The sequence below is a fragment of the Ursus arctos genome, unplaced genomic scaffold, assembly GCF_023065955.2.
Source record: "Ursus arctos isolate Adak ecotype North America unplaced genomic scaffold, UrsArc2.0 scaffold_22, whole genome shotgun sequence".
NCBI classification, from domain to species: domain Eukaryota; kingdom Metazoa; phylum Chordata; class Mammalia; order Carnivora; family Ursidae; genus Ursus; species Ursus arctos.
Genome location: NW_026622897.1, coordinates 15,039,742 through 15,066,538, shown reverse-complemented (window position 1 = coordinate 15,066,538; position 26,797 = coordinate 15,039,742). Strand labels below are relative to the sequence as shown.

Sequence of the window (26,797 nt, the reverse complement as noted above, 5' to 3'; positions counted from 1 at the left end):
GGTGCCGGCGGCCGAGGGGTTAACTCGACGCCCGACCCTGGGGTGGCCGTCGGTGGCCCATCTGACGGGTGGGGTGGGGGCGGAGGCTGGGACCGGCCGGCGACGTATTGTGCTGGGGAATGAACTGGAAAATGCGTTTAGGAGGCAAATCCGACCGAGTCCCCTCGCCTGGATTTAACCCTTTGTGTCCCTGGGGAAGCTGCCCGGCTCCCATGGTGGCTGGTGACACCAGCAGGGGTCGGGGTGGGGGTGGGGGTTCCTCCAGCCCTCTGGGAAGAAACCTGAGACGACCTCCGCGCGAGCTAGATGGGGTTTTGGTGGGGGGACGGAGGGGGCTTGGCTGGAGCACGTGGTCTGGCCTTAGAGTGGCAGAATAAGGGGTAGGAGTGCAGAGAGACCAGCTCCGTGTGGGGCAAGAATATCGGATCTCGAGCGCCACAGGCAGCAGCCCGTTGGAGATACCCGCGATGCCGCATACTGGGGAGCTAGTGTGTTACCCAGGGGCCAGCCTGGCTGCCCAGTTGCAGGGCTGGGATGCACCCCTGGAAAGCAGGAACCTGGCCTCATTCAATTCTATACTCCTTCTGCCACCAGCTTGCTGCCAGGGCTCCACAGATCTCGCTGAGTGGCCGATGGCATCGAAAGCACTTTGTAGAAGCCAGCACAACAGTGCCTCCACCCCTACAGCCTGTGGGGTGCTGCCCTGCTAGGTGTGTGGGGGAGGGGATACTGCTCATTTCCAGAGGCCTGAGTAGTCCCTTCCATGGCAGTGTGGTCATGGGGAGTGAGAGGTCTTCCTCTCACACCGGACCTCCTGGGAAGCCAGCCGGAGCTCAGGCCCTACCTAGGACTCCTCTGACCACTGGGGGTTTGGGCTTCTGGGAACCCTTAACTGCATAGTGTCCACACCAGGATTCTAGGGAAAGGAGAGCTTTGGGGGAGCTCTAGTTGGTCTGGCACACCAGGGGTTAACCTAATTCTGGTCGGACAAAGAGTGGGAAGGTTTGGGGGAAAAGAATGAACTCACCCCCATCCTTCCCTCCTTTTGTTGTTCTCTTCCCCCAGCTTTGTAATACACTGTGGTTAATCCCTTTGGGGGGGCGCGCTGGAAGCCCGCCCTGCTCCACTCAGGGAGTGGGGCCAGGGAGATGGCACTCTCACCTGGCTCAAGTGTAGACACTCCGCCCAACAAAAATCCAGATTGGGGGTGGGATGCAGACTGAGAACCCCAGCTCAGACAGGCACTTCGTAAGCGCTCCTCTATTGACTGTCATCGTCATGGCTGGCTGGCATCCGGGGCAGCCAGAATTCCCCGACCGGCCAAGCTCCTGTACCCCGAGCCAGTGCCCCTGCGAAGGGAGGCAGGCGGGTGTGGTGGTGCCCATCTGATGCTTGGATGGAGGCTGGTAGGCTCAGAAGTTGCCTGCCCACACCCGGCTTTCCACCCCCCTGCCAGCTCCCTCCTGAGTGCTCGCTGCTGCTCCTCTCTGGGGACTTGCCAGTCTGATGCTCTTTTCTGGGTTCTCCTGGGCTGTGTCAGGGAGCACAGACCCGACTGTTGAGGAGAGGACCCTTTTGGGGGAAAGCAGGTAGGGGCAGCCCCCAGTGTGTGATGGCCCCCTGACTGAAAAAAAAACCAAAACCCACACTCCCAATCTGGCTATTGACGCATAAACACAGAAGTATGTTTTTACAACACAGACTTCGCCAGGCTGGGCGGTGAAGCCCCAAGAGCTTCTGAGATAACAGTCTGTGGTTCCTACAGGCCACCTCCAAAGAGAGGGCCAGTGGGGCCTGGGGACTGCCCCCGAAAGAGGGCCAAGAGGAGCCCAGGGAAGGAGGCAGAGAAGCTGCCTTCGAAGCAACTGCGCAGAGCTGGCGGGCCCCCTCCACCACACCCTCCCTAATTGGCTTCCCCAAACCTTTTGTCTGGAAAGAGAACACACACCCCAGGTGTCACACACACCCTCGGAAGACCTGTCGGGCCGCAGCACACCCCTTCTCTGCAGTCTGTACAGAGCTTCCAGAAGGCGGTTTCCTTCGAAACTCGGGGTGTCAGAGCTGCTGGGCTCTTTCCCTCTCTCCCCATTGCTCACAGACCGTGATGTGCTCAGGCTTGCTGGGCAGGACATCATGGCAAAACCAATTCTGCTGGCCTGGGGATTACAGTGTGTGAACAGCAATCTCCGTGCACGTTTGGGAGGCCGCGCTATGGAGAGTGTCTCAGAATCAGATTCAGGGCCTAATAGCCAGAGCTGGAGGGGAGGAGAAGAGATCGCACAGCCTGAGCCCAGCAGCCCCGGCGGAGCAGCCCAGAAGGCATCTCTGAGCCTGAATATCTGTGGCTCAGGGGGCCAGGGGGCCCCTTGTGGTCTGACGCGGGCCGAAACCGTGGTATCAGTTGCCTTCTCGGCCACCCAGCTTTGCACAATGAATCCACCTCGTTGGCCACTTCCTGACCCAGGACCCAGTTGAATGCTGCCAGGATGATGACACCAGCCAGCAGAACCCTAGTGCTGAGCCGCTGAGCCAGTGGGCCAGTGCAAGGGGGTGGGGGTACGGGCAGAGGGTCTGCCCCAGCCGCTGTGTCTACGATACTGCCATTGTTCAGCAGCTGACTAATGTTCATTGTTCAGCACAAACAGAAAACACCCGAGGGAGGTGTGAATATACCTTCGATTTTCCTGATTGTATCTTTCGTGGTTAACCTGGTAACTTGAATGGCTCCTACCTGGGGGAGAGGCCGACAGAGAGGGGGCCTGTATAGTCACCTCTTGTACTGTTGTTGTGTTGTCTGTTTGTTTTTTTTAACTTTGCATGTTGGCCAGGGCGCCAGCCTAGGATGGATGCTAGCTAGCCGTGGGACCTAGGCTGTAACAGTTCTGACAGTCTGCATATTGTCTCGCCGTCAGTGTCTAGTGGGTACACGCACACACACGTGCCAGGCTTTGTGTGCTTGTGTTGGTTATCTACAATGCCTTGTGCTCCTGCAGACCCCGGGGCACGAGGGCAAAGAGGTTTGTTCACTGGTATGTGTGGGTCACCAGGGAACTGGGGCCATAAATAGGTATCAGGTGGATATTGACATGCAACTGATTACTTATGTTTTTCCAACTAGGATTTTGTGAGTAGCTCCGAACCTTGATAATACCTGTGTTGATGACAAGGTGTCCGAGAGTTGATTTTGGGAAGAGACCTAGGATTTGCCGTCAGCCAGCTCCTTCCAAGATGGGCTCTCGGGTCCTTTGGGGGGGCAGCCTCTACATTGGCTGTTATTCCTGGGCTGTCCTTGGCTTTAGACTGGACCTCCGTATGCTCACAGGAGATGCTCACCTGGAGAGACTTTGCTGTCTTGTCTCCCTGGCAGGCAGCGTCTGGAACCCACTGCTCACTGAGGCCTGGCTTGTCCCACAGCTTCTTGAGATCCCTGCAAGCCTGGGAGGAGCCCTGGGAGATGGGTTTTCAGCTACTGATTTGACACCTTTGTTCCCTGTATGAATACTTGGGGGGCAGGGACAGCAAGGGGATCATCTGGGGGAAAGGTGGCATGCTCTGAGCATTTAAAAAGGGGCATGAGTGTGGGTTTTGGTCCTCCATAAATAGCCCTGCAGAACCATGCGTACCCGGGTCGGCAACATACCTGTGCCTAGAGACACCCTGGCTTGTGCCGCAGAACTCAGGAGACCCCTTAGTGGAAGGGGAAGAGGACTCATCCTGGGAGCCCAGGATCCTGTGCCCTAGGCAGGCTGGCAGTTGCTTCTCCCCCATGATGCCCACCCCTCTCCATAGAGACCAGGTCTGCAGGAGCCAACAGCAGATGTGCTGGCTGGGGCAGGAGGTAACTTAAGATCTGAGCAGGGATCACCTTGCTGAGGGAATGCCCTGAGTTGGAAATAACACCCTTTAGTCCAGTTAACCCTTGAAGCTCTGGATTCTATGTGCTGATTTGGGAGATGGGGAGAGAGAAGAGATAGACGGAAAGAAAACTTATCAAGCCTAACATCTGAACCCTGATCCATTCCACAAGGAGAGGTGAACTTAGTGCAACAGGAGAGACCCAATAAGGACACAAAGAAAGTCTTCCTGACGGCAGGCTGTAGGCTCTTTAGGGCAATGGATAATCCCAAAGTTTATCCTTGGGTGGGGGAGGGGGACAGTGGTATGTATTCTCAGGAGCTCATGGGATCTGTGCTTTTCACGGTCTCTAGGGCGGGACAGCAACAGTGGTCCCAGGCCCTAGTCAAGAGAGAATGGCAGACAGCTTGGTTCCTCTCCCTACAGCCTGGAGAGCTCCCCACCTTGGCAGCCCATCAAAGTGCAGCCAGGTGGACTGGATTTGAATCCCAGGTCGACGAATTGCTAGCTGAGTGGATTTGGTTAAGTTTACTTCATTGGCCTCAGTTTTCCCCATCTGTACAATGGGTTTCTGTGAATACAGCTTCAAAGGCAGTTGTAAAGATTAGATTGACAGTAATGTATGAAAAGTGCTGAGCGCATTGCCAGGCGTGTGATAAATGGGCAGCGAAGCAGTGGCTGCTCCAAGCTCCGTGCCTTTCCTCTGAGTGGTCCCGGCCCCTGCTGCATCTGCGAGCTGGGCGGTGCCACCTTTGTACTCCCCTGAGGAAGAGCCACTCGCCTGCCTGCCCAGTGCTGACCTCACCGCCCTTGTCACCAGCCAGGAGCTGCTCGGGGAGCCCCCGCCGCCACCTGGAAACGATGGTGGAGTCTGCAGCAGCCCTGGGGGCTGCCGTGGCACGGTGGGCTCCAGGCACCTGCGTGAGCCTGACCCTGGTGGTCGTGGACTCGCGAACAGCAGGTGCCGTGTGGCGTTTGTTCTGCAGCATGTCACCAGGGGCTCTCCCGGGCACCCGCCTCACTCCCTGGCTATGGCCCAGCTAGGCTCCATTGCCCATCTGGAGCTCTGGCTGTGGTCAGAAGCGGGGCTGGTAGAGAGGGCCTGGGACGCAGCCCCTGCCTTCCTTCAAAATCCCGCATTTGGGGGAAGGGTGGGCAGCTGGACCCTCTCTCCAGCAGTCCACTCCTCTGGCAGGGTGGTACAGCCAGATCGAGACTCCCTCCTGGCGTCACCCTCTTCTCGCTGGCAGAAAAGCCTCTTCCGGTTTCTCCTGTTGCGGATGGAATGCTTTCGCCACTAATCGTAAAAATGTCTGTGGCACTCTTGAGAGCTCATGGTTCCAGCTGATCCTCCCAGTAACCCCATGTGAATGGTATTCCTGGTCTTTCCATTTTACAGATGAGGAAAGTGAGTCAGCTTAGTAGTTTGCTGCCCAGCTCAAGCCAGTGTGGCCACGTCGGGTGCCAGGCCTTCTGACTCCCAATCCAGGAGACGAGGGAGCTGAAACAGGCTGAGATGGACACATTACAGCAGAGGTTGAACCAGGCCACGATAGAGCGAGTCCACTGACCTACAACAAGCCAGAGCTCCCTGGGGAAGTGAGGGATAATTTGAGAACATAGGTCGGAGGGTGGCCCAGCTGGAGCTGACCACGGAGTCCGGGTCGGCGCCATAGTACAGGACGCCCGGCAACAGAATGACTGGGGGGGAGGGGAGTGGGGGGCGGATGGGTGTCCTTCTGGAAGCTTGAGCATCACCCCCTGGAGATCTGGCCTGAGACATGGGCAGGGCCCCAAGGTATGAGCACGGAGCCCCAGGGCACAGGCAGTCACAGGGGCAGAGAGCGGTCCTCGGAGAGCCCGTGGACTGGACTGGGGCCGCAGAGAGGGGACGGGACTGAGACTTGGCAGGCAGAGCTGACTCCCTCTCCTGGGCCACTCCCCACCCGGCTCTGGTCTGTGCAGACCCCAGTTCCATTCCCAGTTTATGAGGAGTCTCATTACCAAGCCACAGACAATAAAACCCGCCCGGCCACTCTGGCCCGGATCTCATTAGAGGACATTAGTTCCGCTGCCTGGTAGCTCCGCCGGGACACAGCTGCAGGCGTGGCCCAGGAAGCAGAACAGGCCAGTGGCCGTGGGCACAAGAATGTCCCGTTGGGAGTTTGAGTTCGATCTAGGGGCTTAAATGGAATGCCTCCTAGAATGTGTGCTCCCCAGAGCTGGAAACACTCCTTCCCACCCCTTTGAGCCCCTAATTCTATCCCCTGCCTGAAGGGGAGAAGGACACAGCTCCCCCCACCCAGCCACCCAGGGCTGTTCCTAGGAGTCCACTTTGTCTGGTAGCAGCTGGCTGAGAAGCTCAGCAAACCACCGTTTCGGGGAAGAGGGCCTTCTGGGGGGCAGGGGACAGCAGCCCACCCTTACCCCTTGGTCTGTGAGACACGTGCTAGCAGCAGAGACGGAGTCTGGATTCCTCACCCGCCCCCCCCCCCCAGGCCTGAATCCTGGCCCATCTTGCTGCCCAGATGGTGGGGGTAGAGACCTGGGGACCCCAAACATCTTTCTTCCCCTGAAGATGCGCTCGTGCCAGCCGACAGCCTTGGCAGGGGCTTGCGGCTCCCACATCCCTCCCGGAGCTGGAGGAACTTGCCCACGGTCAGTGTGATGGAGCCGTGGGTGCCCACCAAAGATGGGATTCGTTCTTGCTTAGCAGATTCTAGTCCCTGTTGACAGCCCCTCTCCTGTCTGTCTGCACCTTCCCCTCCTGCTTTATCTTGATCTCTCTTTCCTGCACAATCCTGCATAGGTGCTGGTCACCGGAATACCACCAGGGCTCAGTCACCAAAAACAAGACCAGAGCCAAGGGAAGCCTGCCCCGGCTCGGTAGCTCGGTCTAGTGGAGGAAAGAGAGCGGCAGGCCCAAAGAACTGGTTCTGAGCGCTCCCAAGCTCACTTGTGGCTCCCACGGAGGGTCACGCAGGCCAGCCCACGCTTTGGCACATGAGCTGATGTGCTCGCCAAGTGAGTCAGCGGAGATAGGAGGGCCAGTCTGGGCAGACGCGAGTCAGCCTGGCTCTGGAGGCAAGGGGAGTGGAGACCTGTACGGGCTCCTGGAGCTCCCCGGGAAGGCCGTCGTCTACCGCTGGTCTGGAGTGAGGCCCCAAGTGGGACTGGTGAGGCTGCCCCCATGCGCTCTGTTCTCTGGGCCCTGAGCAGCACCCCAAGCACCCCCTCCCTCAGTCCCGGTGGCTTGTGGGCAATTGCTGTCAGCTGCCAGGGCAGAGAAAGTTTGAGAAGGTGCCTCAGAGCCAAGCCAGCCTTGCCACCACTTGATGTGGGCCCCACCTCGGGAGGGGCTGCTTGCAACGCCCTTGCTCCCAGGACTCTTGCAGCGGCCCCTGACTCCTGGCTCCCATCTGCCCATGTGGCTTCTTGGGTGGATGTACTTAAAGCACATGTGAGAGAGACACTCCCAGGTCCAGGAGCGTCTGCTCGCTGCCCCCCTCCTTGGCTCATCTCTCACTGCCCTCCCCGCCGCATGCCGGGCCTACCCAGCCAAACGCCCCTGTATTCATACCCCATGTTTTCCCACCTATTTTCCATATCTAAATACTGGCGTGAGAGTCACTTCGGTCATGGAGCCTCCTGACCCATCCACCCCCCGCCCCCAGCTGGGGATAACCTCTCCCATCTCAAAGCCCCCTCGCACGTCATGGCACTAACCACTCTGCGTCTTGCTGTATGGTTATTTGGGCCTGAGATTTATCTGCTCCGCGAGACTTAGAGCTCCAAAGGGACAAGGTCCATTACAGATGGGTCTCAGTGTCCCCAGGGCTTGGTACAGGGTTGACCACATTGGGGGCTGCTAGTAGATGCCAGCTGGATACATGGTTGGTCGTTTGGATAGTTGATGACAATGATGGTAATAACGAACTTTTATGGAGAGTGCTTGAGTGCCAGACACTGTCGTAAACTTCTTACATGTAATAACTAATTTAATATTCACAACAACTCATGTAGAAGGTACTTCTGTTCTCCTGTTTTTTTAATGTGTGGAAAGATGAGGCCCGGCAGAGCTTAGGTAACCTGCCCATAGTCACACAGTAAGTGGCAGAGCCAGGGGGTCGGGCCCAATGTCCACGATCATACCGCTTAGCTAAGTGGTCCCTCTTGGGCTTGAGAAGCCCGGAGTAACACAGGACCTTGCATCCAGAATGCCACCACCCCTGCATATCGCTTATGCCCCTGCTCCCTTTGCTAGTGCGGGGGTAACCTGGTGGGGCGTTACCGGTGCGTATCACCAGCGTCTCAGTGGTCACTACTGTATCCTTTAGATACCTTACAGGTACTAGAAGCACAGTCATTACACTCCCGGTGGGTCCAACTGCAGCCACTGTTATGTCTCAGGACAATTGATGGGGCTATGCTGGAGAGAAACTTCTCACTATCATCTCTCTGTCATTCCCTGAGCTTTGGGGCATCACTGATGCCACGTGGGGGCCTCCTCCCACGCTTCACTGTGAGACTCTGGCCAGCTATAATAGCTTCTTCCAAAGAAGCCGCCTGGAACTGCCCCCCCCCCCCTCCAGGCAGGTGTTCCCAGGCTGGCCTTGGGTCCTGGGTGGGTCCACAGCTCTGCAAGCTGATCCTATGTCAGGGCCCATCCTAAGCTTCTAGAAGGTTCTGGTCTCTCTTGCCCTCACCCAGATATTCCCAAAAGATGGCAAGGGAGGGGCTCCTGCCTGGGGAGGTGGGGAGGATTTAGGGTGTTCACCTGTACTGGCTGCTTTGATCCCCTGGGATGAAAGGGTTGGTGCTTCCTCTGCCCCAGGCAGGTTCAGAACAGGGGACTGGGGACAGAGGCATGGCGGCCACACAGCCTCGCAGCAGGGGTAGAGAACTATCCCTGGGAAGAGGGTCACGGGAGCAGAAAGATCAAAACGCTTTCCCGGGTCGTGGCAGAGGACTGAGTGACCTCCAGATCGCTCACACACGGATTGTCCTCTCGACGGTGCCCCGGGGCTGATGCTCCCCTCAGCACACCCTGACCCTGCCAGTCACCACGTGGGCTCAGGCCTCACAAACTTGCTTAATTAGGAAGGTAACTGGGCTGCAAAACAGTCATCTGATATGTTTCGACGCCAAAGAGAAATTCCTCCTAGACCCTCTGCTGTTCCAGATTATCCATGCTCCGTTAGCCTGAATTACGGCAGAGCCTCTGTGGCCCAGACACAGGCCAGAGCTCCATGATTGGTTCCTGAGGCTGGCGTCTGCCCTGCGCCCAGGAAGTGCTGGGAAGCAATAGTAGGATGGAGGACTGAAGACCCAGCTGAGCCTGTCTGTACCTTGGGAGTGTGTATCAGCGCCGGGACCCCTGTGGTGCCTGTGCTCTTGAGCCAAGCCACCTCTTTGCTCCTCTTCCCTACCCTGTGGGTCAGGCGTCCTTCGAGAGTTTTGAGTCAATGGCAGAAGCTTTCTGCAGTGGCTCCTGGGTAAAAATGGGAGCGGAGGCAGGGCCAGGCTTCTCCCGGGTGTAAATAAGATCAGAGCCAGCAGCCACACTGCACCGGATTATTTTATTATGATTGCCCACCTCCCCCACCCCCCCGAACTGTCCTCATCTCATTGGCCTAGATAGCTACGTCTCTCAGAATGATGAATGGGCCTCCTTTCCCTTCCCAGGCAGGGTGGCCAACCCTGCTGCTGAAACGCCCTCCTACCCGGCCCCTTCCCAGATTTATTCCCTGTGTTTATGGTACCCGGAGAGTAATCAGTGTCCTGGGCCGGCTGAGCCCTCTGATTATCTCCGTTGGATTGATGGATGGGCCTTTCGGGGAACTTAGGCAACGGCCCCCTGCTCCCTGTGCCTGCCCCTGCCCACCCAGCACCCTTCCCACCCTGAGTCACCTCCCAGGAGTCAGATGACAGGCCTCCCTGACCTGATGGGGATTGGGGGGGGGGTGGAGGGGAAGGGTGGCAGTGGGGGAGGGAGCCCGCAACATCCCTCCCTAGCACCCACCTCTTGGCACTGCAACGGGGGCGATAACTGGGGAAGGGTCTCTGTGGCTCCCCCTTCCCTCCAGGAAGCCTGGAGCAGGGGCATAAAGGGCCACCAGGCAGCTTGCCTGGCGACCAGCACCCCTGCTCTGCCCAGAAACACCCTGCCCAGGAAAATGGCTTGATTCCCCTCTCCCATCTTCTCACTCCATCACTCCTACCCCCTCGGAACTTGTGTATGCAGCTCAAGCCGTAATGATACTTTGTGCTGCTTTATGTGTTTCTTTGCAAGTGTTTTTATGTCCTCTGTGTGTGTATGACAGAGGTTTGTGGTTTATGTGTGTGCGTGTGTGCCTGCGCGTGCGAGAGCGTGCATGAGGTCATGCTGTGTGTGTGTGTGTGTGTGTGTGTGTGTGTGTGTGTGTGTCTGCTCCTGATTAGACTCTGATTGCCATCTTTTCCCCCACAGAGGTGCGGGGTTCTCCCCCAGTTGGGGGAGGGGGGAGGAGCAGCGTCTGGATGCTGGTGGGGGGGGCAGGAAGTGGGGGGAAGAGGCAGGCAATGGAAGATGAGACTGTCCCTGGCAGGGTGTGCACTGCCCCCCAGCCGCCAGTTAGAGAATGCAGAAGGTCAATCTTAGATCATTGTTTTGTCTATAGGATCACAACAACTGGTTGGACTCTGTTTTCCCGGCAAATTGAACCCACTATTTGTTTTGGAGCCCAGTGGTCTCTGTCTCTTGTTACTTTCATGTGCCCCCACGCGCATCTGTATCTTGTCATCTGCGAACTTGAACTCCCTCCACGGGCAAGTGGGCCTGCGATAATGGGAGGCTTGGAAGAGGTAGGTAGTGGTGTGGCGTGATGAGCGCAGTGCCTGGTACAGAGGGGGCCTCACACCAGTTAGTACTAGCTGCTGCTGGCCGGGGAGCCGACGGCAAGGGGAGTGTCGGTTCCTGGGGCTGGAACGCCTGGCCCAGCGCACCAAGGGGTCCCTCAGCTGAGTTCCTCTCCACTTGGGCAGGGTACATCATCTGCGAAGGCCCCAGGGCTCCTGGACAACCACCCCCACCTCCAGATGGTCCCCAGAAGATGCCCAGTGGTGGCTCTCGGGAGCCGTCCTGTGCTCCCTTCTTAAAGAGTAGTTGGAAGCAAGAGTTACATGCCCTCAACCAACGAACCCCATGAGCAGGCTTCTGGCCCCCCGATATGCTGGGTGCCAGCTCTTGCGGGAATCCCACTGCCCCGGGTGTGTGGTGGCAGGAGTGGGGTAGACAGATTCATTCCTGCCTTCCCTTGACAGTGTGGGCCCTGGTTCCTCCCGTGGGACCCGCACTGAGCAGGGAGCAGGGCTGAGCCGTAAAACATAACTTCCCGGCCCTCCTGGAGCTTCCAGTCCCACGGGGGATGGGATCTGGCCTCTGGCCTCGCACACAGCAGTTGACACCCAAGGGCACCATCCCTGAATGCCCGCAGGACGCTGGCCTGGCTGGGAGATGGGGAGAAGGAGCTGGGGCCTTGTGGTCTAATGCATAGTAAACCTGTCTCTCTTCCTAAGCCTTCCCTGCTTGGCTCTGAAGGGGCAGGGGACTGCGTTCTCCTGCACCCTGAAAGCAGGCTATGCTTCTGGGCCCATTTGTTCCCCTCCTGCCCCCAGATCTGAGAAGAGCCTCGCAGCTGGGCTATCAGCTGAGGGTAACTCCCTTCCCTGCAGGGGAAGTCGGGAGACGCCTGGCACTGGAAGGAGAGCAGATAATGTAACGCCCATTCACTTCTTAAAACCCCTCAACCCCATCCCTACCGGTTGGTTGAACATCCAGCTTCAGCATGAATACCCCCAATGACGGGGAACTCACCACCCGACATGGAAGCCCCTACAGCTCTGACTGCCCCAGATTCTTCCTCGCCCTGTGCTGAGATCTGCATGCCTGAAGCTCCCACCCGTGAATCCTGTCTCTGCCTCCTTGGGATTGTGTGGAGCATATCTGATGGGGCCCACAATGTCCTTCCGGCACTTAAAGAGGGTCTCCCGCTCACAGTCTCTCTCCCCTGGGTGCTTTGGGCCAAGCCTGACCCACCTTGCCATCTTAGGCGCTCTCCATGGAACCAGATTGTCAACCTCCCTTAGCAGCAGGTGTGGGGCCCCAAACGGGAACTGACCTGCCCTGAGATTTTGGCCTAGGATTCCGCAGCCACTACAAGCATCCAGGGATCCCGGAGGAGACAGAGCGGGTTGGCCCGCCGCCTTCCCGCTTCCCCACCTCCGCCTCGCCCCTTCCAAACCCTGTTTTCCTTTGGATTAACAATAAATTGCAGTGAAAGATCCGCTTATCTCCAGTGGGAATTAAGGAATTAAGTTGGTGATGGGGAGAGAAGGGCCTGAGAAAGGGAACATACTGCACAGAATCAGGGCATGGAGAGTACAGTGGGGAGGGCCGTGGGGAGGGGCCGAGGAGCAGGACCCTCTCTCTGCCTGCAGTCTCTTCGCCCTGGAGACGGCGGGAGCAGCCCCTCATTCTCCCAGCAGCCTGTGCCCTCATGGGGACGGGTGGGGGCCTGTTGGAATGGGTGGGGTCCCCCCGGGGAGGCAATGCACCACAGGAACGCCCATGTGGCGTGACCTCCTGGCAGCCTGTCCTGTCGCCCATTAATGCTTCGCGACACGGGGCAGCGGCTCCGTGGCATGTCGCGGCACTAGGAGGGCGAGCCAGGGCATGTGGCGGGGTGAGGCACCCCGCTGTCGGACATGTGGTACAGACGCTGAGATAGCGTCCACCACCCTGCACACAGCTCATCAGTACCATCCAGCCACTAAAATCACCCCGGGCAGCAGACCCCAATGACCCGCTCGGCTTCTCTGATGAGGCTGACGTAGCCACGGAGTCCCATGGCCAATGCTTAAATGAGTCTTTCGCCCCTGCAGAGTCTGGACTTCTCTTTATCCTAAAGGTAACCCAGACACCTCCCTCCCGAGCTCCAACATGCCTCTGCCCTCTACTCAACTCCAGTGCCCCTGCCCAGAGCCCGGGAGGCTGAGCTTGGAGCCCCTTGTCCCACGTCCCCCAGGCTGGCCGCTCCTTGCCACCCTCCCCGTCCACCCATCAGACCCCTCCCTAGCAGCAGATTTGGGAGCGCCCCTTGCCGAACCCTGAGGCTGAACAGGGAGAGATAAGGGGCTGAGCTACCCTCCAGAGGGTGGGGTGGGTGTGGGGGTTGGGATGAGAAGTGAGGGGTGGGGGGATGGATCCCAAGGACAGTGCTGCCTTGGGGTCATCCAGACCAAACCCAAATCTAGTTTCAATCACTGTCATCCCAGTCTCCACCGACACCCTTCGGGGGGGCCTGGGAGTAGGGGTTGCTGTTCATTAGCCGCAGGGGAAGATAAAGAGCAAGGCCAGGCTGGAGATAGTCTCCCGGGGAGGGGGCGGGACGCAGAGTTCGAGGGATGCTTGGGATTCGACACTGAAGGGGTGAAGCCAGAAACGGGGCCCTCAAGTCCAAGAGTCTAACTGGATAATAATTAGTAGCTCTGGTTAATCATTGGTGGGTTTTCCCCAATTTCAGCTCCCCCACCCCCACCCCTGCCCTGGGCCGCCCCCCTCTCCCCACCCCCGCCCTCTCCCCCCCCCCCCCCCCCCCGCTGGTTTCTGGCCTCCAGAGCCAGTGTGGTATTTAATCTTCAAGAGAGATTAGTGGCCTGCTTTAGCTGGCCTCCCCCCACAGGCTCTTTGGACACCCCTGGATATTTCCGGCTGAAAGGGCAGGCCCTGCGACCACCACCCCCCCCCCCCAAGGCACCTCCAGCCACACCACCCTCCTGGACGGTGCCACTGAGCCTTAATGAGTCACTTGGCTGACCTTGCTGCTGGCCAGGTAGGGTCCCGGGCTGACCGGGTGGGTAATGCTTCCCTAATCCTGGAGTGAGGTCAGTTAGTCAACAGATGTTTACCTGCACGGTCCAGGTGCTTTGGGAAAAAGTGCTTTAAGCAGCTCAGACTAAAGCTAAAGGCTTTATTCAAAGGCTAATGTGCCTCAGGGGGCACCTGCAGACCAGGTAGCTCCACAAGTGGAAACAGGATAGGAGGTGCAGGGGGAGGCCGTTTGTCCTTGAATTTGGGCGTTTTGGTGACATTTTCATCTCTAACTGCTAGATAACGTCCTCTTGGGCTGTGCGAGCTTCCGTGCCTCTCCCTCAGGATCCGGGGTACTGTCCCACCCTGCTGGCTGCTCGAACTGTTCCTACTACACCTCTTTTTATAAGTCGTGTGGTCAGGGAATGGGGAGGTGGGAAAGGAGGCAGGGTCGAAGCCAAGGACGTGGGGAGCCTCTCCTGCCTGTTTTAATCCTTCGCAGGAGCTGGTAGTAATGCACTGTTGTACCCAAAACAGGTGTCACCCCTGCTGGCTGGACTGATGCTCAGAGCGGTCCCGAAAGTTTTCCCAGCGATTCAAGTATGCACAGGGCTGTGAAAGGGACACTGAGGCCCTAGCCTGGGAGAGGCTTCCCTGGGGAAGTGACCTTGAGGCTGGGACCCAGAGTCTGAGCAGGAGTGGCTGAAGTGACAGAGGAGAGTGACCGGGCCAGCTTGAGGGAGGCCACACAGGGGCACCCAGAGAACACTGGCATCTTCTTGAGTGTCTCCTGGATGGGGAGCGGGAGCCTGTGGCCATGGGAGGGCCTGGGAAGGTCATGTAGAGGGTTTTGGACTTAAGGGAACAATCCCCCGATCCGTTCTGTCCGATTTCAGCCTGACCTGCACCCCCGGGCAGCCTCCCTGATGGCCATCTGGGCATTCCCACTTCACGCTATGTTGCAGCCCAAAGCCACCCTCGGCCTCCTCCCCCAGACACAGAACTGGGGGCTCGGAACCCCAGTTCTGCCATTTGCTGGAGCTGGGACTCCTCCTTCCTCCCCTGTGTCTGGTTTGTTGTCAGTTCTCAGTGGTTCCGTTTCTGCGGGACCCCTCCCCAGTCCCACAACCCCCACCTTCTGAGACATCCTGGGGGCCTCTCCCCATTCCTGTGTGTCCTGCCTCCCCCCCCCCCCCCCGCCCCGCTCTGTCTGAAGCTCTCGCAAGCTGCCCAGCATTGCTGGCTTACGTACAGGCTCCATGATCTCCGCCAGGCTTCTCAACCCCAGCCAGCACCATTGACATGTGGGGCCAGATTAGTCTTTTTTATGTGGGGCCATCCTGTGCACTGTAGGCTGTTGGCCTCTACCCAGTAGAGGCCAGCAACATCCTCCCCCACCCCCCACCATGTGACAATAAAAAATGCCTTTAGACATTGCTCAACGTCCCCTGGGAGGCAGAATTACCCCCAGTTGAGAACCACTGGTCTAAGGTCTCCCTGTAGCCAGAACCTACTGTGTTGCCTAGTACTTTCTCTCCTCCCCTCGCCCCAGACACGGCTCTTTGAAGGAGAGGACTCAGCCTTAAGATCTCTGCAGACTCTAGCTCAGTGCCTGTACACGGTAGGCGCTCCATAAATGCACAGTAAACTGACGGGAGCTGGCCGGCTTCCCTCCTTCTCAGCCCCTAGCAAGCTATGAGGTTTCTTCTTCTGCACACCTCTCTGTTTTCTTGGCACTTTGTGTGACCCCTGCAGCCAAGATGTGCAAACTTCTGACGCTTCCCTTTCTCCCGACACCTCCCATACCCACCTCATGGTATTGGCAACAAACAAAAGCATTTTTTCTCATGGAGTTAACATTTACTAAGTATCTCCTAAGCATTAAGCCCTAGGGACCGGTGGGGGCAGGGGAGAGGCTCGGTGGCTGCGTGTGTGAAGTTGTGCATGGATGTGTAGTTTCTGCAGGCGGGTGTGTGTGCTGGCACGCCTCTGTGTGTGGCATCCAGACCCCGCTCACCCCGGGCTCGTGCCCTCCGCACGCCGCTTCTCACCTTTCCTCCCACGCGGGCTTTGTTCCTGCTGTCCCTCTGCCTGGTGGGCCCTGCCTCATGGCCTGGCAAGCTTCCTCTCATCCTTCGAGACCCTTCCTTCTCTCCTCCCCTGCCCCAAGTTCATCATATCCTGCCCAGTATCTTCATGGCCCTTGAGAGCCTTCCTGCCGTAGCACGGTGATTGTGTTATTAGTTAATGTACCCTGTGTCCTTGAGCCTGGGACCGTATGGTGTGCGTGTCTGTGTCTGTGTGTGTGTGTGTTTCTAATTCCTATTTTCTTAATACATGTTTATTAAATAAATTGAAATAAATTGCTTACTTTGTTTTCCAACGCATTTTCTTTGTATTGTTCGAAGAGTGTGATTCATGGCTTTTTCTAACCTTTCTGCACATGCCCTCGTGTGTCCCCGAGCCTGCCGGTGGGCACATACGTGTCCGTGTGTGCACGCGCAGCACGATTGCGTTGCTCATGTGTGCTTCCGTGTACATGTGTGTGCATGTGTGTCTCTAGTCCAGTGTTTCTGTAGTTTTAAATGTGTGTTCCCCAATACTGCCCCTCTCCAAGGGGGCATGCCCTCAACCTGCAGGCCCCCCCCACCTGAGAAGGGGTAAGGAAGGACAGAAAGGGGACAGGGTGGTGACTCTCCGCTGGGCAGCTTTCTCCACCCACCTCCCAGAAGGTGCTTCTGACCCCAGCCCCTGGGCTGCCAGAAGGGACCAGGGGCTTCCTGTTCATGCTGAGGTAGCCTGGGGTGGGCAGGCTGGGTTTGGGGGCAGAGCCCTCTGCGGCCCAGTCACATCACACCCCCTTCTCGATCCATCTCTGCCCTGTTTAATTGGAATTTGGCTAGTGGAGACCATCTGTTCTATTCCGCCTGTTTCCATGACAACCAAGTGGCTTGAGACTGAGGTTTGTGGTGAGAGAAGTGGCCTGGGGGATGCTGGGAAAAATCAGTGAGGTCCTCCCCCTCAAACCTGCTCCGCCTCGCCTTCTCCTCTCTGCCCTGCCCTGGTCCCCAAGCCCAGAGGAAGAATAAAGCTATTGCCCACGAGGGAGTCGGGAGCCCCCGCGTCACCTTCTTGTCCCAGCCCTTGCTCTCCCAGGCTGCTTTGGGCTTCCTCCAGCTTTCATTCATAAGCACCTGACGCCCGTGTAGACCAGGGAGCCAGCCCTACCCTCTGCCCGCCCTGGGACTGGAAGGGGAATCAGACATCAAAGCCTGCCGTGTTTGCTTTTACTTTCAAACCTCAGTCACCCCTGCCTCCAGACCTCTTCCTCACCCCATCCGGGCATCTCAAAATCTCCTTCAACCAGGGACCTCTCTCTCTCTCACACACACACCACTGTACAAGCCTCAGAAATTTCAACCAACTTGTGATCGCTGATGCAACCCCCCAATCCGGGTGTCCAGGGAACTTCAGTCCCCAGACCTTCCAGGTGACAGGGCTTTGAGAATGGGGTCCTTGGGAATGAGTGCTCCCTCACAGCACTACTATGGATGCTCAGGACCCCCCCGCCCCCGCCTGGCACATAGAAGAGCTCGGAACCCAGCAGAGAAACTGGGGTGGGGAGGCTGCAGCGGAATGGTCCCTGGACACCCAGGAGCTCAGACAGGCCCTCACACATTGGGATGTGAGCAAGCCTCTTTCTCTCCTATTTCTGGACACTTCTGTTTTCATGGTGTTATTTTCTGCCCTAATTTTCCCCGTCTATGGCAAAGCCTCTTCCCTGCCTGCTCTATTACCAGGGGACCTGCCTGTCTTCAGAAATAAGTGGCGTGCCTTGTCAGGTGACCTGTCTGTCGCTCAGGGCCCAGGCACAAGGTGCCAGCCACGCCTCTTGCCCATGGGGGGAGGGGGAGCCTGCCCCGGGTGGGGAGGTGATCCCAGGATCTGTGCCGTGCGCTCCAGCCCAGCAGAATCCCTCCTGAGCAAGGGACGGAGGAAGATGACAGGCTGGGGCTCTAGCAAGTCATTGCTCAGAGCAGCTGTGCGGAGCGGGGACCCCTCCATCTGGGGGTGCCGCAACCTTGCAGAGGCCTCCTGGTGGCCAGCCTGCCTCCATCAGGGCAGGGGTGGGCTCTGGCCCCCACCATCTGTCCTTCTCCATGGCCTCTGCTTTTTTTCTTGAGATAGAATTCACCCACCATAAAAGTCACCCTTTTAAAATACACAGTGCAGTGGGGTTTAGTATATTCTCAGAGTTGGCCGTCGCTACTTGCTGACAGAGAACATTTTCATCACCCCAAAAAGAAACGCCGTGCACCTTTGCAGCCGCTCCCCATTCTTCTCTTCCCCGCCCCGACCCCCCGCAACCACTAGTCTACTTCTGCGTCTCTGCGTTCGCCTGTTCTGGACATTTCGTATCAATGGAATCACATGTGGCCTTTTTGTGGCCGGCGCCTTTCACGGAGCATTCCACGTGCCTCTCCGTGTCACCACCCTGCTGAAAGAGTGTCAGTGGCTCCCAGTCGCTAGAGGACACACAGACCCTTGTCGCAGACAGAGCCCTTTCAGTTTAGAAAGCGCATCTCCCTCGCGTTCAGCTCTGCACCAACAGGGCAAGGCTCAGCGACGTTCGGGCTTTAGGAGACCGTTTTCCTTCTCGTTCCCTCTTCTCTCTCTGAGGGACTCCTGCTTGTCCTGTCACACCCAGCTAAAAACCTCCCTCTTCTCCGATTCACCACCACCCTCCCATCGCTTCGGGATCGTACGTTAAAAAACAAACGAAACACACACTTAACTCAGTAATTATTTGTTTTCATGTCTGAGCTCCCTGCTAGACAGCGCTTCCGGAGGAAAAGAAAATGCCTTACTCTTTCTTATCCCTCTGCCCTCCCACCTCTTGCCGCCACCACAGTCACCTCTACCTGAGAGAAGCTGGCACCGTGCTTGACTCGAGTATGCACTCGGCACTGGAGAGGGAGATAGGAAAGCCAGGGCCAGTAGATTTCATCCGAGAGCGGTGACCCCGGAGAAAGACCTGGAAAGGAGGGGAGGTTTCGGTGACCTGACCTAGCAGAGTCTGGGTGGGTATGGCTGGGGCTGAGAGCTGCCTTTATGGACACTCAGAGGTGAGAGGAGGTGGGGAGGGGTTGTTCCCTTGGTTAGACAGCCTTTGTGGGGCGCCTGGGTGGTCACTAGCATGAGAGATGGGGTGGAAGTTCTGGCAAGAGGGAGGGGCAGCAAAAGAGAGCAGAGGGTGACCCTTACCTAGAAAAGGGGAGTGGTGGGTACAGGAGAGGAGGGTGCCCCCAGCAGATACACAGCTTGTGCGAAGACCCAAAGCCAAGAGAGAGCCTAAAATACCCTGAAGGAGAGAGCCCAGCCTGGGAGAGGGAGGGGGCGCACGAGGTTTAGGCGGGGGGGAGGGGGGCGAGCGGGGGCCTAGTTGCCTGGGGAGCTTTACAACAGGGTAAGCATGGTGGCCTTTACACCTGTGTCTGATGAAACTCAACCCGTCCTTCAGGGGCCACTTACGGATGGATGGACGTCCCCTGACCACCCCAGCGGGCAGGGATGGCCATGATGCTACTGTCCTCTGCAAATCGGAAACTACAGGAAGGCAAATGATGAATTCTAAAACCTTCCCCTTCCTCAGCCCCATGGGGAGGAGTTGAGGGCCAACAGGACATTGGGGTTGCCGGTGTGCCCTTGGATAGCCTACTCCACCTCTCTGACCCTCAGTTTCTGCTTCTGTGTGTACTGAACAACTGAGCGTAAAAGTGGGGTGATACTATGCACTCCGATGGTGCGATGAGATGGTACATAGATGCCCTGAAGGGGCTGCGTGGGCCTTAACCCCACGTGCACCATCAGCAAGTTAACCAAGTGAAGAAGCTGAGGCCCCTTCTCTCCTCGTCTTTTATGTCATTTCCAAAAGATGGGAGACCCTGATGGCGGTAGGTCCATGCCCTCTCTTTGAAATAGGCTTGAAAGCCGTCAGTACTATATTTTCGGGGCGGGGGGGGGCGGTCACAAACCTAGCCTTTACTCTGCAAGGTCAAGGGTTTGCAGAGAAAGGCTACAGTGGTGCTTCACTGGTGGTGGGGGGGGCTCCTTTCTGCCACTGGGGGCTGGGCTGGGGGTGGGGCCCAGGCCAGGCCAGCAGCCTTCTCCACTGGGAGTCACCTGGAGCTGCTGGCCCTCCCCACAGTGGGATCCAGTTCCCAAGAAGGGTGCCAAGCAGACCTTCTGCCCCTGCAAAAACAAAGCTGCCTAATTGCCTTTTAATCTGGGGATGTCGGTCTGCTGGTGTTGGTGCTGAATTGTTAAGGGGAGATAATATCTTTTCCTTTGAGTGAAAAGTCATTTGATCTCTGTGTGTCAGAGGAAAGCCTGTGCCCAGGGAAGAGGTGGGGATGGAAGGGAAAGGTGGAGGGGCGGGGGCTGGCTTTGTGTCTCCCAACAACTATGATAAATAAAGGGGACCGATAAATAAAGGGGACCGAGCATCTCTCTTGTCTCAGCTCAAGGCCATTGTTTTGCGCGGGCTTCCTCCTCACCCCTGCCCCTCCCGCCTCCCTTTCAGGCCCAGGATGGGAGGACAGCTTGTCTGCAGGAAGGGGGAGTGAGCTGCCAGCTGTCTCACCTGGAGGGGTGGGAGAGGTGGGCTTCTGAGACCCAGATGTACCGCTGCCCGCCCCGCCCCACCCTGGGGGCCTTGGCTCTCCCTCCCTACCTTTGCCAAGGCTACCCAGATGTCCCAGATGATTGCAGTAGCCTCCCGACTAGCACCCCGGCCTCCGATCCTGACAGTGTCTTCTCAGAGTTGTCAGCAGCCTCGCTCAAAGCTAGCCTGGACCTTTCTCGCCCTGGGCGCGCTCTTCAGGGGCTCTGCTCGCATCCCACTTGGAGGACCCTGGGCTCTCATCCTCCAGTCCCTGCATGCCTCCCTCCGGCCACACCAGCCAGACTTCCCAGCTTCTTAGGCACACTCCCACCTCAGGTCTCGGTACCTGGAATGTTCTTCTCCAAAACAGACATGTGGTTGGCACTTGGTTCTTGGCTCAAATGTCCCCTCTCAATGAGGTCTTCCTGGCCACCCTTCATCTTCATCTTAAATGGTCCTCTGTAACACACACACACACACACACACACACACACACACACACACACACGTGCGTATAGTCTCCTTGAAAATCCTGCTGGCCACAGCCTGCTCCAGGAGCTGAGCCTGACCAGCCCCCCATCCCCTCACAGTGCTCCCCCTTCCTGCAGGGCTTGATAGCATCTACAGAGTGGTCACCTCACCCCCTTGCAGCCTCCAGAGGTCAGGGTGGTTATCCCTGTCTTACATTCGAGGAAAGTTCAGGAAGAATCCCACTGGGAGAGGCAGGCTCTCAGCCCCCGCTGTCCACATTTGCCATAGAAGCTCCCGCCAGGCGTGAGTGGAAGAATGTCCGAGCCCTCCCCCAGCTGCGGGCCTGACACCGGGCCAGGGATGCATGCGGTCTGGTCCTGAGAGTAGCTCTCCACCCACCGCCAAGGGCAGTCTGGGTCTTGGCCTGACTTCTGCTGACCGCCTGCTGCCCATGTCCCAGCTCCGCTGGGCCCTGCCCACCCCCTCGCCTCCCTCCCCGCGTGCACACAGACAGCTGAATCCGCAGCCCTGTTTCTGCGTCCGCCACCCGGCTGGGCGTGTGGCAGGGCACTCTCGGCACCTCCAGGGCCTGCCCTTACTCTGGGGAGTACGCAGATGTGCTCCAAGCCCTCGCAAGGCTTAGTAAACCAAATCATAGATGGGGAGGTGGAAGAAGAAGGGCCCAAGGGATCTCTTTTTACACTGAGGACAGCTGTCTATCCCTGGAAGCCCTTCTATCCCATCTCTGGGCTCTCTCCATCTCCAGAAACCCTGGGGTGGTCCCGGGAAAGATCCAGAGGGAGGAGGGAGACCTCCCTGCCCTCCAGCGCACGTGCAGAAACATGATGGCAACCAGGAATGCTTGAGTGAGCCACTCCTTCCAGTGGGTGCTAAGGCAGGGTCCCCGAGCCAGGAGCTGGTGGCACTCACAGGGGCTGGCTTCCTGAAGGGGCAGAGTCTGGGAGGTTTGGGGGGAGCAGGGACTGGTGTCGATGAAGAGGCATGGATGCGGTGGAGTGGACAGTCTGGAAGAGCTGAGCGCACGTGTCTTTAACCTGGCAGCGAGACTCCTTGTATGTGACTGGTCCGTTGGAACCTCACTCAGAGCACTGAATGGCAGTTACTTTAACAGTAATCCAGGGCGACGGGAAGCAAATGTGGGAATCAGAGAGAGCGGGTCTGCTACTGTGAGCCAAGCATGCTTTTAGGGAACGAGCATCAGCCTCAGAGTTAGGGGCCCTGCCTCAGCCACCTGCTGGCCCAGTCACCCTGGGCAGTGTCTGGCCCCAGTACCCTTATCTGTACAGCAAGAGGGTCCCATCTGTGGTTCCTAGGCCGTCTCGTCTGGCCCATCCTTGGGGCACAGTGGATGCGTGCAGGACCCACGGCTGGCCTCCACCACTTGGTCAAGTCCAGGGTACTCGAGACCAGGAAGGGCACCAGATGGGGTGCTGTGACTTCCCAGGAGCCAGCTGGGCCCTGAGATCTAGAGTTGTCTAACTCCTTTGCTGTGAGACTGTGCTCGGTCCCTTTGGCATCCAGCAGGAAAGCCCTTCCAAGTACTTTTGGGGCCTCCGGCAAGTGGGACCCAGAATGGAGCCAGGCAGGAGAAGCTTGTGGTCCGAACTGGCTCCCTCTCTTCCTGTCAGGAGCATTTCTCAAAACCGCTTCTGTCCCAGACCCTTTCTACTGGGGCAGAAGCAGCCGTGATGCCCCCTGGCCTCCCAGTCCTGCCGCCTCATCTATCAATCAGCTTTGAGTGATGGCTGGGCTGCAGGCGGGCCCGGCAGGGTGCTGGGATCCAGCTTGAGCGGGAGAGCGCCTGCACTGTTGTCGAGGAGCTGTGGTCTAGTCAGGGACAGGCAGTCAGCAAGTTCTTACAGGTGTAGCAACGGCCAAAGGGGATGGCCTGGTGGGAAGCCGCTTTGACCCAGTCGAGGGGGAGGTAAAGGATGAGGGATGCTGGAGCAAGAGGAAAAAGAAGAAGGAAGAGCAGCTGTGGGGGCCCAGCCTCAAGAGGAACCATAGCACTTCAAGAGGCCAGGAAGGCATGGCAGTCGTCAGCTCCATGAGCTCATGTTTGCTGAGCACTTCCTCTGTGCCAGGTTCTGCTCTTGGTGCTCTGCTCTCAGAAGTCTATTTCATCTTCCCAGCCACCGATGAGGAAGTTACTACTGTTGTTCCATTTTTATACACGAGGAAACAGAAACAAAGTCTAAAGGCACATGGCAAGCCGGTGGCCGAGCTGGGATTTGAACCCAGGAGCCTGGAGCTAGGGCCTCGCCGCTGTAACCAGAGACAGCAGGAATCTCCAGCCAATGCCTCTGCTGAGGAAGGACCAGGAGGGTGCAAGTGGCAGGGCCAAGCCCAGCCCAACCCAACCAAGAGGGAAGCCCCGCTGCCTTCCAGCACCAGAGCTGGCTTGCTGCACGCGGACAGCCGCCGTCCCCGACCCGGGCCCGGCCCAGAAGTGTCTCGCAGAGGCCGACCCTCTCCCGGATTCTGTATCAAAATGCCTGGGGCCATGCACTTGCATTTCAGCCGAAGGGATCGAGATTAAACAGCAGGAAGAATTGCCGAGCTGTCATGACCATACGCTATTAAAACGGGCAGCCAAGGGAGGCGGAGGCCCTCGCCGAGAAGGTCAATGCCTTGGTTGTTCAGCGCTGCGGAAGAGGGGAGTGGAGGCAGGGGGAGCTGGAGGATGACCCCTCCTGCTGGTATTCGGCTGAGCACCGAAGATGAGATAATATCAGATGGATAGGGGACATGACCCGCCATCCCCAAGCTAGTGCCCCCCTCTTCCTAGGACCCCGTCTGCCCCATACCTGCCTTTGGACTTCATTAAATTGCATTTTCCCAAGCAGGGCCGGCCGGTGACAGAACGAGCCAACGCCAGCTTGCCACCACTGTCGCCCCTGGGGCGGCGGGCATGGAGGGAGATCATTGGGAGTGGTTTGACAGTGTTGTGTCTGGGGCTGGCTTCCCGGAGCACCGGAGGGGAGGGACGGGGTGGTGCGGTAGCCAGGAGGGGGCAGCTTGATCTGGGCCGGACCCGTCTTTGGACGACCCCTTGGCCACTGCCTTTTTCCCTCCGTTTCCCGAGCAAGCAGCTTGTTGGGCAGGAAAATAAAGCACGGGGAAGGAAATTAGATCCGGAGAATAAATTAGGCTTTCTTTATTAATTTGTCAGAACTAATTAACATCTCCCCCAGATTCGTCTCCTCTGCAGATGTCCCCCTGAGAAGGAGGAAGGGAGGAGCCTGCAAGAGGCCAGACTTCGGGCCTCAAGGTCCGATTCTAAGCACTGCCCACTGAGGGGGGCCCCACAGTCATCCTGTCTGCTTCCCAGGGGTGCCAGGTCCCCTCATGGATGGCACTGAGTGGGGCTGGAGCCCCCAAAGCCCCAGGACCACGTTACTCACTTGTCTGAGTGTCCAGCACTTCAGCAGTGAGACGGAGTCAGTGCCTGTCCCCTCCAAGGTGGGGGAGCGGGAGGGGGGCCACAAGTGTCTGCCCAGTGAGGTCAGCCCTCAGTGCTACTGGGGGAGATGGAACTCCAGCACTGGAAAGGTGTCCGGGATCCTGCATGGTCAAAGGTCATCTTGGTTTGACCCTGACAATCATCTCAGGAGGCATTAAGAGCAGTCATTGGTATTCCGGGGTCACAGGTGGCAAAAAGGAAGCACAGAGAGGGTAGTTCCCTTACTGAGACCACACAGTGAAAATGGCTGCGGAGGCAGGGTCAGAACTCAGCTGCCTGGGCAAACGCTCCGTTCCCGGGCCTGTGCCCCCCGCCCCGGGCTGTGCAGGGACCTGACCCCTGACTCACTGCCGGCGTCTCACTTACTAACAGATGCCTCACTTGCTGGGTGTGAGTTCAAGGTCTCCAGCCCAGGAGCCTGCCCAGCTACCAAAGCACAGGCGCTCGTGCAGGCCGCCGCTGGGCTTGGGCAAGAGCCTGGATTCATTCATTGTGTGGAGTTGGTGGCTTCCCTGGTACACCCACCCTCGTCCCAGAACGGGGCGCAGCCCTGCCATTTCAGGGAACAGCCAGCTCTGAGAAACACCCCTCCATAGCAGGCACAGGAGAAGCCCTTGAGAACCAGCCACGCCTTGCTGGCAGTGCCTCCGAGTTGCCAAATCCAGCCCGTTCTCTGTCCTGTTGTGCCGTGATAGCGTCCCAGAAGTTCCCCGTCTGCCAGCCGGCAGCTCCGGGCCCCTGGGAACACGTGGAGGTGAACATCCCCTCCCAGCAGCGTCCCCCTGAGGCCCCAGAGCCTGTTGCCTTCTGCACCTGCAGCCTGCCTGGGGCTGGAGCGGAGGCTCCCAAGCCGGCCAAGCCAGAGGGAAGCTGAAGGGAGCATGAACAGACTAGCTCCTGTATTTAAATGAGGAAACTGAGGCCCAGACAGAGCGAGCCGCACACTTCCCTGGATCACGGCACCGTCAGGATTAGAACCTAGGTCTCCTGACTCCCGGCCCAGGCGCCTTTCATGAACTTGGTGTTCGTGCTTGGGAAATGACATCAACACAAAATGAGTTGGTCACATCAGGGACCCTGAGAGCCAAGAACGGGCGGAGGAGGTACTGGCAGCCGGACAGCAAGGTGTCCCTGCGGGATGGGACATACGCCAGTGTGGCCGGGCCGCAGGGCCCAGGTCCAGGGTCAAGTCACTACCCCCACCCCCTCTAGGCCTCCTGGCAAAGCTCTCAGGATGGGCCTCACCCCCAGGGGGGACACAGTCCTGTCCCATGTCCCCCCATCCTGGAACAGTAGGAGTAGCTATAGGCACCTCTCCTCTGGCCACATGGCCCTCTTTGCAGAGCCCATCCTGCTCGATGTCCCCAGCAAGCCTGCAAGAGCAGGTGGGCCAGTGGCTGTGGTCCCCACTGTACAGGCAGGGCATGGGTCCAGAACTGCTCTGGGTTTTCCCGAAAGAGCAGTCTCATTCCGGAGGCCTTCCCAGGAGGGGTGAGCCAGAGGGGCAGACCTGGGTTTTCATTCTGACTCCAGCACTGACTGACCATAGCAGGCGCGAGGGCTGCGAGCCTCCGCTTCCTCGGCTGTCCCTGGCATCTGCTCTGGAAGGTCATGCTAGGGACTCCTGAGCCAGGCAAGCCAGTGCCCCATGAGTCCACCCAACGTCTTTCAAAAGGCCCTACCCCAGGCTCCTGCCACGCTCCCTCGCACATTTGTGGGTGACGAGCAAGCAGGGAGAGCCGTTGGAATGGGGCCCTCCTGGCCATCCTGTGACTCCAGCCGGTCCGCCAGAGGTGCAGGGGTGTGGCGGGCAGCTGAGATAGTGGCCTCTGCTCTCCAGGACTCGGGCCAGGCACTGACAGAGCGGGGTGCGGCTGGCCTGGGGTGGTGGCGAGAAGGACACAGGGAGAGGGAGGAGCTGGCATAGTTGGTATCTGCCGGCCAGCTGTGTGAAGGAGCCCCAGAGTTCCCATAAGGACAGTCAGAACTTTCTTAGGCTCCCAGAACTGGGCAAGGAGGTTGGAGGAAGCCCCTTGACCCATGTCAAACCTCTGGCATTCTGGTCCTTCCTCTCTCTGCATCCTCAGGGCCCATGATGTGAATAGCGGCCTGTGCTGGCACCCGCCCAGGAGGCCGGCCGGTAGAGGCACACGGGCACCACCACCAGGCCTCGGCAGCAAGCACATTGTGGCGCTTTGTGGGGTACTCCTGGGTCCCCACTTGCCATAGGACTCTGGGACCAGTCCAGGCACGGCAGGCCAGAGTGAGGCTGCTGATTGGGAGGGAAAAGCAATTGAGCTGAGATTTGATGTGGGGCTTTAAGGCTGCTCATTCTTCTGCGGGAGGGCACAAGGCCGCTTCCAGAATCCAGACAAATGGGAGTGGCCGTGGTCTTTGGGGTGCTGGCAAGGGCCCGCTCCAGTCTTAGGCAGGGATCTCAGCTTGTTGGCTCTCTCCGTGATCTCAAAGTGTC

At 58.2% G+C, this 26,797-nt stretch overlaps 1 protein-coding gene across 1 annotated transcript in view; it reads left to right on the top strand.

Annotated features, from left to right (window-relative positions):
• Positions 1 to 26,797, top strand: part of NECTIN1 (nectin cell adhesion molecule 1) — a 63,144-nt gene that overhangs the window by 1,257 nt on the left and 35,090 nt on the right. The gene's annotated exons all lie outside the window — the stretch shown is intronic.